Source organism: Saimiri boliviensis, chromosome 12 (genome assembly GCF_048565385.1).
Source record: "Saimiri boliviensis isolate mSaiBol1 chromosome 12, mSaiBol1.pri, whole genome shotgun sequence".
NCBI lineage: Eukaryota > Metazoa > Chordata > Mammalia > Primates > Cebidae > Saimiri > Saimiri boliviensis.
This window is the reverse complement of record NC_133460.1, coordinates 108,123,076-108,137,952: the sequence shown is the minus strand read 5'-3', so window position 1 is coordinate 108,137,952 and position 14,877 is coordinate 108,123,076. Positions and strand designations below refer to the sequence as shown.

At 44.5% G+C, this 14,877-nt stretch overlaps 1 long non-coding RNA gene across 2 annotated transcripts; it reads left to right on the top strand.

The window, feature by feature from the left end:
- Positions 1-276: 276 nt before the first annotated feature.
- Positions 277-14,642, top strand: LOC141580662 (uncharacterized). 2 transcript variants are annotated; one of them, XR_012512958.1, is made up of 4 exons: positions 277-430; positions 3,475-3,620; positions 4,721-4,883; positions 11,905-14,642. It is a non-coding gene; the product is annotated as an uncharacterized LOC141580662 (long non-coding RNA). The 2 variants fall into 2 exon arrangements; XR_012512959.1 differs by lacking the exon at positions 11,905-14,642 and adding an exon at positions 6,884-8,196.
- The last annotated feature ends 235 nt before the right edge of the window (positions 14,643-14,877 follow it).

Below are 14,877 nucleotides of genomic sequence, written 5' to 3'. Positions count from 1 at the left end.
TGGCCTCTGCTGCATCTGACCATATTTCAGGAGGATTTTAATTCTGGAATAGTTCTAGGGTGTGTTCATTGTGTAAATTCCAGTGCAAACCCTTTTTGTTTTCATCATCCTCATTCTGTTTGGTTTCCTGTGACTCATGTAATCAGCTGAAATATTAATTACAAAAAGATGGCTGGGCACATAGAGCTGGAGGCGCTTTGGTCTATCCATCAACAGAGGAGACGAGCCTGGAGGGGAGAGACTTGCCCTAGTTTGCCAGCCCTTGGCAGGACCCCTAAGCCCTACCCTTAGTTTCTGGGCTGCGTCCTGTTGCTGACTTGCATTTTCAGTGCTGATTTCCCTGCAGATGGCAAAGAACTAGAATGACCTGTCTGAATAGTGTGGAAGCCATGGCGGGAGCTTGGACCCTCTTGGAAAGGAAGCTGGAGTGGTGAGAAGCCGCAGTTTGGCTGTGGGTGTAGGGCACGGAGAGGAGCCAGATTCCTCTTCCCTGCTAAGGTCATTCATCAAGGGGGTCTCCAGGGCCCCTGACCTGCTGGGGTAATGGGTGACACTGGGACTCTGTCACTGCAGGGGCTGCCTTCAGATTAGAAATGGAAAGGGTGCTGTTAACAGCGGCTCCTCTGCTCAGCTGGTGGGCGACTGGCAGCCATGCAGGAGGGCTGCAGCGGGGGGGTCAGCCCAGGCAGTGATTCCCTGGTGGTCCTTGGGCAGATCAAACCTCCTTCCTCATCTACAAACAGAAGGGGGATAGGCTAAAACTTGTTTTACAGGCTTGTTGCAGTGATAAAGTCTGTGAGAGCAACATCTGACATATGCCAGTGGGGGGTGCCCAGGGGGCATGTGGCTCACCCTGAGCAGTGGCAGTGGCACAGGCTGGGGTGCCTGCCACTGGAGAGGAGAGAGAGCAGAGCAGGGCTGCAGCAGCCGTCCCAGCTGGAGGAGTCTGAACCCGTGCTGGAGGTGGAGCTGTGCGTCCTTGTGAACTCACTGGGTAACTGTGGTTCTTTGGCCAGAGCTCCAGCATCACCAATGAGTGGGCCTGCCCTTTCTTGCCAGACTCTGAGACTTTGGACAAACGCTTGATCTTCTGGGACTCTGCTTCATCCTTTGAAAGAGTTCCTGCCTGTTGGGTTGGTTAGAGTGAGGAACACAGGGATCCGGTCACTAAGTAAGTGCTTTGCACAGTGAGCCGTCATCTGCCAGTCCAGTGTGGGGAGAGCGTGCTGCGGGGAGATGAGGGCAGGAGCCTCATGCGGGGTGTGAGGCAGGCAGCGGCTCAGAGCAAACTGAGAAGGTCCTTCCAGCCCTGAATTCATGTTTCCATGGAAACATGGTCTTGCCAGAGAGTCCGCCCACCCTAGGCCCCCTCCTCCAGGGCTGGTGGGTTCTTTGGCGGGAGCTCCAGCTCCCCGATGAGTGGGCCTGCCCTTTCTTCCCAAACTCTGAGAATTGGAATGGGTTTCCTTACCTGGGACCTGCAGTTGACTGGGAATGGAATCCAGGATTCTGAGTACAGAAGTTTCCAGATTTGGGGTAAGCTGGGTGCCTGGCCGCTTCTGTGTGCAAGGAAAACAGACCATTCCGTGTCTCCTCCCCTACCCCCACGGTGCTGAGGTTGTGTTTAGTGAGAATGTGAGCATTTGGGCACTAGGTGTGAGCAGAAGCTTGTGAGTAGCCAGGGCCTTTCCAGAAGGTCGATATTGAGCTCAGAGATGCAGTATTTGGAGGGCCCAGTGTAGACTCCCCAATTCCCCCATTCCCTGCATTTTTTTCATTCTAAGCTGTGAAGGTCAGAATCTGTGATTAGTGGGTGGACGGCCTCCCTTAAATAGCCATGGCCCAGCTAGATATGATTCTGCCTCGATGGCAGGAAGAGCCCTGAGTCAGGAGGCCAGGGATAATGAGCCTGGCTCCAAAACCCCTGACCCCAGCTTCAGATCCTCATTCTGCCCGTCCGTTTCTCGGCTGTAAGCTGGTGATAGCAGTGCCAGGCTCTAAACCCAGCTTCGGCCCTGCTTCTCTCCCTGCCTGCTTCTCCCTTTTCCTTTTCCCCTCCTTGGCCCTGTCTCCATCTTCCCTGCCACGAGCAGGGCTGGCCACCCTCTCACTCAGGGTGTGCAAGGACCCCAGGGAGGGGACTGTGTGGGTGCATGCGTGCATGTGTGGGGGGGTTTTAGGTGGCAGCGTCTCTGAGGTTGTGCTAGGGTTCGTGAGATTTTTTTCCCAATTTAGAAAAGCAAATGTATGTGAGGAGGAAGGAGGTACCGCCAGAGGGCAAGTCTAGTTGTCTCCTGGAAATTAAGGAAGAAGAGTTCTAGTTTGGCCCCTGAAGTTATACTTCCCCTTGGGGATACAGTTTTTAATCTGGTTTATCATTAACTAAAGTCATTGCAAAGCTCCTCCTGGGGCTTTGATTTGAGGTGAGTGGGAGCCCCCTGCCTTCTTGGGGGTTGGGAGACAGTTGGATGACATCAGAGGAGCCCAGAGTTCCAGGTCGAGGCCTGACTCTCCCGGCAGGCTTCCCACCTCTGTCCACCAGAGGATTTCCCATCGCATCTGTTTGCTTATTGCTTCTCAGATAAGTTTTCATTTGAAAACAGAGTTCTGGCTGGGTGTGGTGGCTCACGCCTATAATCCCAGCACTTTGGGAGGCTGAGGCAGGTGGATCACCTGAGGTCAGGAATTCGAGACCAGCCTGGTCAACGTGGTGAAACTGTCTCTACTAAAGATACAAAAAAAAATTAGCCAGGCATGGTAGCACATACCTATAATCCCAGCTACTGGGGCGGGGGGTTGGGGGGACTGAGGCAGGAAGGTTGCTTGAACCTGGGAGGTGGAGGTTGCAGTGAGCCGAGATCGTGCCACTGCACTCCAGCCTGGGCAACAGAGAGCAAGACTCAGTCTCAAAACAAAAACAAAAGAAAAAAAAAAAAAAAGGAAAACAAAACAGAGTTCTGAGGCTCTAAATCATTTGACTGTCTTCACATCCAGCGTTCCGACAGCTCCCCTGGCTCTAACATCTGGTGATTCTGCAAGGAGCCCTTGTGCTAGGGCAAGCAGCTGTGCCAGTTTACCCAGCGCTGTGGGCTTTATGGACACGGGACTTTTAGTGCTAAAACTAGGAGAGTCTCAGGCAAACCAGGCAAGTTGTTCAGACTTCCACATTCTCCCTTGAGTAGCTTGTTTGGAAAAGGGAAAGACACCATTTAGAAAGCCCCTTCAGTTCCTATGTGCCAAGAAGAATGGGATCCGTAACCCAATTGAATAGTAACATTGGACGGGAAGGGAGGGGAGCTGGTCCCCGTGTGTTTTGAAAAAGCAGCATTTACTTTACCTCTTAAATCACCAGTCCCCAGGCAGGGCCAGAAGCCAGTGGGGCCAGGGTTGGTGTGACTGATGGGATCTGAAGAGAAAGAAGAGCTTTTAAAAAGAAGAAGAATTTCACACTGAATCTCTTAATCTGTTTTACAGACTCATAAAATCTTAATATAGTCCGGAGACTGTCATGTTTACAGACAGTGCAGCAAAGGCAGTGGCTTGGAGTGTGACCAGAGAGTTTGCAGAACAAGCACCAGGGAGGGGCTTGGATGGAAATAACCAAGCGTTCTCCCCGCAGGGTAAGGCAGGACAGCCGGGCAGCCCCCATCTGGTTCCCCCAACTGTGAGCAGAACGCTGGGCTACAATCTAGGCTGAAGCTTCAGTGCACTGGCTTTTAGCAAAAAGCCCCCATACTGCTCCCGGGGCAGAGGATGGTAAGACCCCAACCCCTGACACATCCATGATGGTGTGTGATGCAGGTGGAACTCCAGTCCAGTGGGCACACCCATGACAGATGTGAGAATACCTGGAGGCTGGAGTTTGCTGAGAACCCAGTGGGGCTAAGGGGGTCACAGGCACTCAGAGGACAGGGAGGTTCTGGTGTGCTCCCTGGACTGGGGCTGCACAGCATCTGGGAAGGCAGAGGGCATTTCTGGGGGAGAGGGCATGAGGCTGGGTGGGCATGGCACTGGTGGGGACAGAGGAGGCAGTACCCGGAGAAGGGGCTTTTGTTGGGGAACCATGTCAGATAAGCTCACCCTAGTCCTGGCTTGGGTGATGAGAAGAAAAAAACCAAAAATGAAGCAAAACACTTGTCACTGTAGAGGAGCTTATAGTGTAGGTGACCTGGGAGAAATGAACTTGGAAACAAAGGGCGTTTTAGGAGCCACCCCTGTCAATGTCAAAGTCCAGCCTGAGCCGTGGAGGAGGGACGGAACCGGAGTGAGCCCGGCTGGAGGGCAGACCTCCTTTTCTCTGTGTACGCCCCGCCCACCCCAGGAATCTGGAAACTGCCATGCTTCTGTTTTAACATAACGGCTTTAAAATTTTCCCCCCATTATGTGCTTTAAAGAAGTAATTTCCAAATATTGGTCTATGTGGAAAAAATGAGGAAACGACCAAAGTTTCTCTGGTCTAAGACTATGAAAAATGAAGAAAATGTAACGAGTTTTTAAAATAAAGCCATGTTTATTTAATTTAGAGGAGTATCTTTTACACAGAGATTATGCTGTTCCTACATTTTTGCTGTTCAACTGGCTTTCTTTAATGAAATCATGGCCCTTGAATTAACTTAAAATTAAAAGTATTGGCTCCCGAAACCCTAAAGGCTGGAGACCACTGTTTAAATGGCTGATTGATTCCCTGTCTAAATATATGTTAATTTCTTTTGACGTGTAGACACTGGCCACTGGCAAGACAGAAGAAGCTGGGGAGAAAGAGACCAAGACTGAACTGGCTGTGCTGTAGACCAGGGCAGATAGTAGCAGAAGATGAAGCCCTTAAAAGTTAAACCTCCTTGGCTCTGTTCCCTGGAGGAGGTGAATTATTATGTTGATGAGAGGTGGGTAGAAATTGGGAGGGATTTGGATGATGCTGTAAGAGTGGAAGCTACAAAACCTTTGTGAACGTTGATTTGTTTGGGCTAGGCTTGGGATGGGGAAAACTCTTCTCTCCTTTGTCCCAGACATGAGTGAGATTAGAAAGTCTCCTAGGCCACAAGAGCTGGGCCCCTCTGACACTTCTCTGTTACCCTGTCTGAACTTTCGCTGGTCATGTCCTTTCCCTAGGGCTAGAGTCCAAAAGCCAAGTTGACATGCCAACTTGGAGCTCATGCCCCTGTAAGGGAGGAAAAGAATTTCTATTTTTTATAGTTTTTAGTTGTGAAAGACTTCTGTAACAAAAGACACATTAAAAAGAGAAAAATAGAAGTTTAATAGCAAGTATACCCTCCTGCATACACAGGAAGAGGTACTCAGAAAAACGAATACATCTCAAAGAGGTGGCTTGAAATTCAGGCTTAAAAACTATTGTCTATAGAAACTAAGAAAGAAGGGTCTGGGGAAGGCTGGTTATGGGAGAAAAAGCACAGCAAACAAAGAGTAATGTTTGTATTTGCAGGTTTGAGTCAGTGCCTTCTCCACTGAGAAGAGTCTGGTGTTTTAGAGTCCTGGTACAGAAATGGAGATGTTCTTACAAATGGAACTTTCCTCTTTTATAGATATGAATTTCCCTTAAGGGTGACTGCTGCTTTGTTTTCAGAGCATCCTTTGTGTCTGTAGCTTCTCAAAATAATCAGCTCAAAATAAGTCTTAAGCTAAAGAGGCATACTTTGGAGTGGGATTTTCTGGTCTCCTGCACCCCTTCCTTCTAGACAATGCTCCAGTTCCTAGAACATTGGAAAGCTCCATCCAAATGGCCCTGTATTAGACGTCTGAGTTCTCCAGAGAAACCGAACCAATAGGATACATATCCACCTATTTAAATGGTTATGTATTATATAAGAGGCACTTATGATAAGCAATTTATTATAGGGAAGTGGCTCACGTAGTTATAGACGTTGAGGTATCCTAAGATCTGCAGCTGGCGAAGCAGAGACCCAGGAGAGCCAATGAGATAGTTCCAATTTGGGTTCAAAGGTCTGAGAACCAGGAGAGCCAATGGTGTGCATTCCAGTCCAAGTCTAAATCCATAGGTGGGAGAAGACCAATTTCCCAGTTAGAAGGCAGTCAGACAGAGGAGAGAAGAATTCTGCTTTACTTGGTCTTTTTTTCTGTTTAGGCCTTCAATGGATTGAATGCAGCCCACTCACAATGGGGAGGCCAGTCTACTCAGTTTACTGATAAAAATGTTTATCTCATCTAGAAATACCCTGATAGACCCACACAGAATAACGTTTAACCAAATATCTGGGCAGCTTGTGGCCAGCCGAACTGATACATAAAAATTAACCATCACAAGCCCCAAGGCATTTCCAGGGCATGTGCTGGCTTTCTTCCCGGGTTCTTCTTCCTCAGGTGGGCCGCACATTTGAATGAGAACTTCTAGGCCCAAAGTTTGGCCAAGGGGGGATATTTTTGGGGATGGGGAGAAGAGCTTTCATATAAGGGTCTAGAGAGTGAATATTGGTGTTCACGAGTGGCCCAGGGTGGGCCAGGTCTGAAAGAAAGAGGCAGGGACAGGCCAGGGGCTAACTGTTGCTGTGCTGCCTGTTTCAGTGCAGAATGCCAAGCAGTCCGATAATTCTAAATTTGAACTTGAGTTTCCAGGTTGTTATGAAAGTATAATTATCATTGTAGGAGGAGGGAATGTATTTAACAGCTTGTTTGCTTGATTTATAACTTTTGAATATTTGGACATATGGTACGTGGGTATCCATTTGTACCCTTGCCCAGGCCCTCCAAAGGTCCTGTCTGTGTGGATAGGGTCCTGATATTGTAAAATTGTACATTAGAAGGTATTGGGGCTTGTTCAGAGAGGGTTGATATTTCATTTGGGCCTTGACTGTAGTAGGATTTTGAAGTTCACGGAGGGTAGGACTGATGTGGTAAACTCTAATTACAGTGTGCACCTTGAAAACCAGATAGAAGTGACATCCAGTTAAATACGGCAGACTGAACACATGAATTGACTTCTACTTGCACCCCAAGTCTCACCAAAAAGACAATAAAGGAATTAAAGGGAGCACAAACTCTTTTAAGGACAAATAGAAAGTAAGTGGGATAACAACAGGATGTTTTGGGAACTGGACAGTGGACGAATGAGTGTCTCAGTCTATACAGCTGCTATAACAACATACCTTAGACTGAGTAAATTATAAACAATAAAAATTTATTGTTCATAGTTCTGGAGACTGAGAAGCCCAAGATAAAGGCACCTTCAGATTCAGTGGCTGATGAGAGCCTGTTCCACACAGATGGCACACTCTGTGTCCTAACATGGTGAAATGGGCAAGTAGGCTTGCTCTTTCCTGAGGCCACTAATTCTATTCAGGAGGGTGGAGCACGCGTGATCTAATCACCTTCTAAAGGCCCCAACTCTTAGTATTGTCACATTGGGTATTAGGTTCCAACATATGAATTTGGAGAGACGCATACATCCAGACCATAGCAAGGAGAGTAAATGATCGGCTGACAAGAGAAAGTCAGCAGGATCCCCAGTATGGGGACCAGTGGAGCTGAAAGCAGGAGGACTCTGGAATCTGGAATCCAAAGTCTGTGGAGGAAAGAGACCTCAAGATTCCTTGCTTTCCTTTGAGGAATGGGCACCTGACTCTTCTGCTATCTAGCAGAAGACTGTAGGTCTTCTTTCCAGAAAGACTGAAGAGAGGGACTGTGGTCTCAGAGGGCAGCCAGGAGAGCAGAGGTGCACTGAAATGCAGGGTTAGTGCAGGTTTTCCCAAAATGAGATGTCATCCCCTTTTCTGCTCTGTTTCCAAACGTCTGACTCTCCTAGGCAGGGGTGTGCAGGTTGCCCATGAAGAGAATTACCAACTCAAGAGAAAAACCCTCACCTGGTTGCCAACTGCTCCAAGTTCCCTTTAGGAAGTGGTCTTAAATCCCTGCCATGAACAGTGACCTTTTGGTGCATCCCTCTTGACTATGACCCACAGTCAAAGTCCATTCCATGTTTGAAGAGAATGAAAGATAGAGACCAAACACAGCACCATCGTTGTTAAAGAGAAATTATTCAGTGCAATAGAGGATCAGTTGATGAGTCAGACTCCTGAACCATTGCTCTGGACAAATGTCTTTGTAAGGTACACTCTGTGTATCCTAACGTGATGAAAAGGGCAAGCTGATGAGGGCAGATTTTGATTCTTAGGATATGAGTATATTCTGTGAAGCTGTGTTAGAGGCCCAGACTTCTTTTGAAGGGTACCTCCTTGGCTGGAAGATCTTTTCCCTGATCCCTTGTTCTGAGTTGGAATTATTCCCTGACTCCCTAGCCTGGAAGTCTGTCTTCATGACTCTTTTCATGAGGGGAGATTATTTTTTAACTCCCCAGGCTGGAAGGCTTTCTTCCTGACTCTCTTGAGGTTTCCCTATTCTGTTTATTCTTTCTGTTCTATTAGATTCTGCTTTTCCCATTGGAATGATTCTGTCACTGGAAGCCCCTTTCTTTGAACCCCTGCTGAGTAGATGCTCTGCCAACTCTGGCTACCTTTGCCAGATCTGTTCCCTTCCCACTCCTCCCCTTGAGTCTATTGAATTTTAGCCTCCCTACCCTCCAGGGGCTCATGAGGGACACAGGAGCCCCTCAAAAGCAAGCACCAGAGGTTGAAAAGAGAAAAAGAAAGACCATTTGGAAATTGGACAAATAAAAATTTGAGTAGGTAAATTCAACTTGTCTTACTTTTATCAGAAACACAATCTGGATAAAAATATAAAGATAAACCAGTGAGTTTGTATTACTCTGTTTTACTACCTCATGACTAAAATTAAAAAAAAAAATTAAAAGCCATGAGATCTAGTTGTATCTCTTTGTATGTTTCCAAATGTGTACATGTATGATCTATGTTTGTATGTTAGGTATATGTAATCTCTTTCTGCCTCCAATGGCATTCCCCAGCCAATATGCTAAAATGGGCTTAGAGACAAAGGAATGCTCAAACAACTTAAGTTTTTGTAGAATTCTCAGAAAATGAGAAACTGACTTAACTTTTTTTAAGTTCATGTGATCTGGAATAATCCTTGGTAAACAAAAGCTAGTTTAAAAATTACTGATCAAATAAAGACAGTACTTTCTTCAGAACTGTCAGCACTGAATGTAATACAGACATATATTTTTGCCTGGGTTTTCTGGTCAGAGAGGTCAGTGTTGTCTGTGTTACATGTTTAAGGACATAAAACTACAAATCCAACCTAAGAGTAGAATGCACAGTAAAAATGAATTGCTTAGTTGCTTAATGCATATCAGTAATGGAAGTAAAAAAAACTGCAGGTTATAAAAGCATTGTGAAAATCTTATCTCATCTGGTCAAAGTTAACTAAGGTTGAATAGATTCATTTATAGGTTTATTAAAATAAGTTTTAGCACTACATTGATACAAAAGTAGATTTTGGTCTCTGTTAAAAGGACAAGATTTTCTCAGAGTATTGGTTTGAGGATATGAAGGGTTTTTCCTTACCTTTTAAGTAACTGGCCTAGAAAACAAATACTTTGTGGTTTATCAAGATACTTTCTTGTGTTTAATTATTGCCTTTTATTAAGTATTTGATTGAGATAAGTGCATTTTCTCAATATTAAGAGCTAAATTTTTATTGATAACTATGTAAACTTCTGTATTTACCTCTTGAAATCTTTTAATTATTACTCTGTTTAAATGAATGACTCTTACTTCGAAATGACCAGTGATCCCATTTTGATCAAGCATTTAAAACTTTTTTACATTAAAAAAAATTCCCATTATAAAATTCTAAATTAAGTCTTTTTGACCTTGAATTAACTTTGGGATTTTCAAAATTGGGCTCCTGGAAAAGCTCAAAAGATGTGTCTCTGGCCTTGTAAAAGAAAGAGGCTAAACTAACTAGACTTATTTGATGTTAAATTACATGGAAAGGATTGTCAGATAAATGATTCTAAACTTTCTTTAAGTAATATTTATGATTTTTTTTTTTAAAGAGGCACAGTCTTGCTCTGTTGTCACCCAGGCTGGAGTGCAGTGATGTGGTCATTGCTCACTGTAACCTCAAATGCCTGGGCTCAAAGGATCCTCCCTCATTAGCCTTCTGAGTAGCTAGGACTGCAGGTGTGCACCACCATGACTGGCTTTTTTTTTTTTTTTTTTTTTTTTTTGTAGAGACAGGGTCTCACTGTGTTGCCTGGTCTGGTCTTGAGCTCTTGGCCTCAAGTGATCCTCCTGCCTCAGCTTCCAAAAGGGCTGGGATTATAGGCATGAGCCACTGTGCCTGGCCTATGGATATGTTATTGATACGAATGTTTTAAAAATTGTATGAGATCTCTGGAAATCTAATATTCTATCAGTCATAATTTCAGCTATGTTAAAATGTTGTATTCCACAGAAAGAACCAAATTTCTCTGTGACTTGCATCATTATAGTAATGAACTCTCGTTCTGTTTTTAACCATGGTCATTCTAAGTCTTTGTCATCTACAGTTAAATTGTTTTTATTTGTCCTTGAAAGTATTTGCGATCAGCTACAGTCCAAAATTTCTTCTTCAAGGAGTTTCATAGAAAAGACTCTGACAAGTACTCTAAAACACAGGTTTTGGTCGAGTAAGAATTTCCAGAACTTTAGTGAAGAAACTGATGGGTTCATGAAACAACTATTTCAATATCAAGCAGAACACAAAGTAATTATATGGAGCTGCATAAACTGATAAGGATAATTTTAATGACTTTTTATTTAAAACATTGCTTGTTTTAAACGTTTTCACTAGATTTAAGCAAACTTTAAAAAAAGCAATAGATCGCAATAATTTGATAAAGTATACTTTTGTGAACAAAAATGGAAACAGTTACTTTTTCTCCCTACTTGATCCATGCAGATATCAGAAACTGTGAGTATTCTTAGGTTTATGGCAATATAGTTATTTGCATAAGTTAAATAAGCATCTGTCCCCCTTATAACAGGACACAATTGGAAGCACTGGATATATTACAAGGCTTTGACTGGAATGCCATATTTTCAGATATGGCATTTAAGGAAGTAAGATTGACTTTATGGAGCCAATAAGCCACTGCCATCTTGGTAAAAATGGGCTTGAGAGTTCCAGCCTTACAGATGAATAAGAAATACCACCTTTTGGCAGGCACAGAAACCCCAGGAGATTCAGGGATCTCAAGAAGAGAGGAATTAACTCAAATCTAAGAGTTACAGATGAAGCCTGATGGTAGGTCATTGGTTTGGCTTCATATCCTAAAGAGGCTTTTAGAATTCTAATCTGAGATTTCTTACCAAAAGTTCCAGCAAAGCAAAGAGCAAACTGAGCAAGAGCCTAAGTGATCAGTCACTATTCTTGCTGCACTCGTGTAAAGTAATCAGGCACTTGTGTGAATAATGAGACTTAAACTGGTCATTTTGCAGATGAATTAGTCTTACTTTGATTAACTTTGGTAGAAATGAGGGTGACTCCAGGAAGAAAAATTGTTTCAGAAGAAAAGCTATAGTGTACCCAATATGTGCTTCTAGCCCCGTTCATTTACTTGGAGGTTTTATTATCCACCTGCAGTTTGGACTCACTGGATCCTGAGTTCTCCTAGTTTTGCTCAATATCTGGCTATGATTTTGTAAAGTAATATTTCTAATTTTCTCTCATCCTTCTGGCTTGGAATCACTGCTGTTTTCCTAGTGCCCTGTAAGCTAAAGCTGAGCAACTTTCTATTAAACTTCAGAGGATCCACCAACCACAACAGCTTATGTATATGGACAACCTTCATGACATCCAAACTGCAAACCTGGAAAATCTGTCGGATTGCCACTACCCTCCCCCTGCCTTACTCCAACTGAAGACGCCTCAGGGCCAGCATCTAGAAATCTTTACTGGCTGCTCTCTGGAATCAGAAACCGAGTTTATGGTGTGTTCTTACTATTAGCATTTATTTTTCTTTTATTTTTATAGATACAAAACTATCCTTATTAAAGACCTGATGACTCACACCATCCAGATCTCCTCTGCTACCAACTCCCAGCAGGTGATTCCACGGTCCTCAATGAACAGTAGGCAACTGAACAAGACAGTGAGTTTATACTGTTCAAAAGAAAGAAGAATTCCTCTTTTTTCCCTGGAACAAGGGAAGAGGGGACTAACAAAAGATTCTTTGCTTGACCAAACTTTAGTCAGGCTTCTAAGTCTTCCCCTTGGCCCATTTGTGCCCTTTCTTGTGAAATCCAGCTTTAGCAAGTAACATTGCTAAGTCAGTTTAGCAAGAACCCCCCCCCCATTCTCAATATCTGATCATGTTCCTCATTCTCCATCATCCCCCAGGTGATGTCTGACTACCCTGGCCTGTCTTCAGCAAAAATTCCATTAGGCCAGTTCAGCCAGAATCTCCCTTAAACTCTTATGTGTCCTCTCAGTAATTCTTTTTGGCAGAGTCTCACTCTGTAACCCAGGCTGGAGTGCAGTGGCCTGATTTCGGCTCACTGCAACTTCCATGCCCCAGGTTCAAGCAATTTGCGTGCCTCATTCTCCTGAGTGGCTGGGACCACAGGTATGTGCCACCGCACCCAGCTGATTTTTGAGATTTGTAGTAGGCTTTTGCCATGTTGCCCAGGTTGGTTTTGGACTGTGAGCTCGGGGCAATCTGCCTGCCTCGGCCTCTCAAAGTGCTAGGATTCCAGGTATGAGCCACCGTGCCTGGCCTTCCTCTTAGTGATTTTCTGTCCACTGACTCCACACTCTTCCTGGCTATGCACTGCCGCCGAATTGCCTAAATTCCATCCAGTCTCTCTCCCCAACTCTAAGACCCCATTGCAGGCGTCCCTGTAACCATGTCGGTAGCCCTGAATAGTCTTCCTTGCCATGCTTTAACAACCATTATTGAATATACTTTCTTTAAGAACAGTAAGAAAAAAGCCAAGCAGGAAAGGGATGTACGTAAGAGTGAGATGAGTAACACACTTCCAAAAGGGAGGGCTCAAGGACGGCAAAGGGAAGATCCGATGAGATCTTTACAACCCACAAAAAACTGCAGACACAACAGACCAACAGACTGGGCTCAACTGTAAGTTTCAAGCAGAGATGCTAGGACAACAGAGAGATGAGAGGCAAGTTGAGGAAACAAATGGAAGAAAAAGGTCAAACATTCTAGTGACGGGAACCACATTCAAAGCCACACAACCCTGAAAGCACAAGTTTGACAAAACTATGCAAAACAATCTGGCACGAACTCTCCTGCAAAGCCGATCATAAAGAAGATGTAAATGGCAGGCAAAGGGCAACTGATTTTTCCAAGAAGAGAATAGAATGGATAGAAACCAAAAAGGCAGTCAAGGAACTATGGGAAACCAACTTTTCAGAAGGAGGACATGGATTTTCTGTTCTTTTCTTTTTTTGAGAGGGAGTCTTGCACTGTTGCCCAGGCTGGAGTGCAGTGGTGCGATCTCAGCTCACTGCAACCTCTGCCTCCCGAGTTCTAGCGATTCTCCTGCCTCAGCCTCTTGAGCAGCTGGGACTACAGATGCCACCACCACACTCGGCTTATTTTTTGTATTTTAAGTAGAGATGGGATTTCACCATATTAAACAGGATGGTCTCGATTTCCCGAGCTTGTTATCCACCCACCTCAGCCTCCCAAAGTTCTGGGATTACAGGCATCAGCCACTGTGCCCGGCGGACATGGACTTTCAATTCAACTGGACCAGTTGTATCCCAGAAAGAGAACCAGAGACATAGTGACCCATGCTGAAGCATAACCATGGTTAACTTCTGAACACAATGACAAAGAGAGAATCCTATCAACAAAAAAGCCAAAGGAACCCAAACAAAGCACAAATTCCCTCACAGCATTCAGCGCCTGAGGATGGTGGTCACAATCTACAGTTTGGGGGAAAGGAAAGCTGACTCAGAAGACCCTGGCACATAAAGACGGCACGGGTAGACAGTTCCTAAAAGCCCTTTTTGACAGAACACTGAGTAATCAAACAGATCTTAGAAACAAGAAACTATGCTGAAAAGGATTGATGGTGAACACAGAATCCATTCTATTTCGGAATTAAGACCTCAGCAACTAGTGCAATTTTGTTATGAAACAGAGAGTAGCTATTGTAAACATGGCCGGTGTAAATCATGATGTCAGAACCAAATCTGAAAAGGTGGTGAGGGAAGGTATCATTGCCCTGAGCTTTCACAGCAGGAAGTAAAACTTGGAACATGTAGTCATACCAAAATCCAATAACCTAACTAATTACTGTGTCTACCTTTTTCTCCCTTTGACTTTGAAGGATCTTTTGGTCCTTTTTATATTGCTTGAATCTGTTTTTTTAAATTGATGCACAATATTTGTATGTATTTGTGGGGCACATGTAATGATATGGTTTGGATCTGTGTCCTCACCCGAATCTATTGTAATCTCCCATATTGGAGGGGCTCCTGGTGGCAGTGCTTTGATCACTGGGGTGGGTTTCCTCCGGGTACTGCCCTCATGATAGTGAGTGAGTTCTTGTGAGATCTGGTTGTTTAAAAGTGTGTGACACTTGCCCCTGCTCTTGTTCCTGCGCCTGCCATGTAAGATGCCGGCTTTCATGTCACCTTCTGCCATGATTAAAAGCTCCCTGAGGCCTCCAGAAGCAGATGCCACCATGCTTCCTGTACAGCCTGCAGAACTGTGAGCCAATTAAACCTCTTTTCCTTAAAAATTACCTTGTCTCAGACATTTCCTTACAGCAATGTGAGGACAACTTAATACATGTAATATTTTGTTATGTGCATGAAATATGCAGTGATCAAGTCAGGGTATTTGGGTATCCATCACCTCAAGTATTTATTTCTGTATTCTGGGGATATTTCAAGACCTTTCTTGTAGCTGTTCTGAAATACACCCTACACTGTTACTAACTAGTCACCGTACTCTGCTATTGAACCTTATTCATT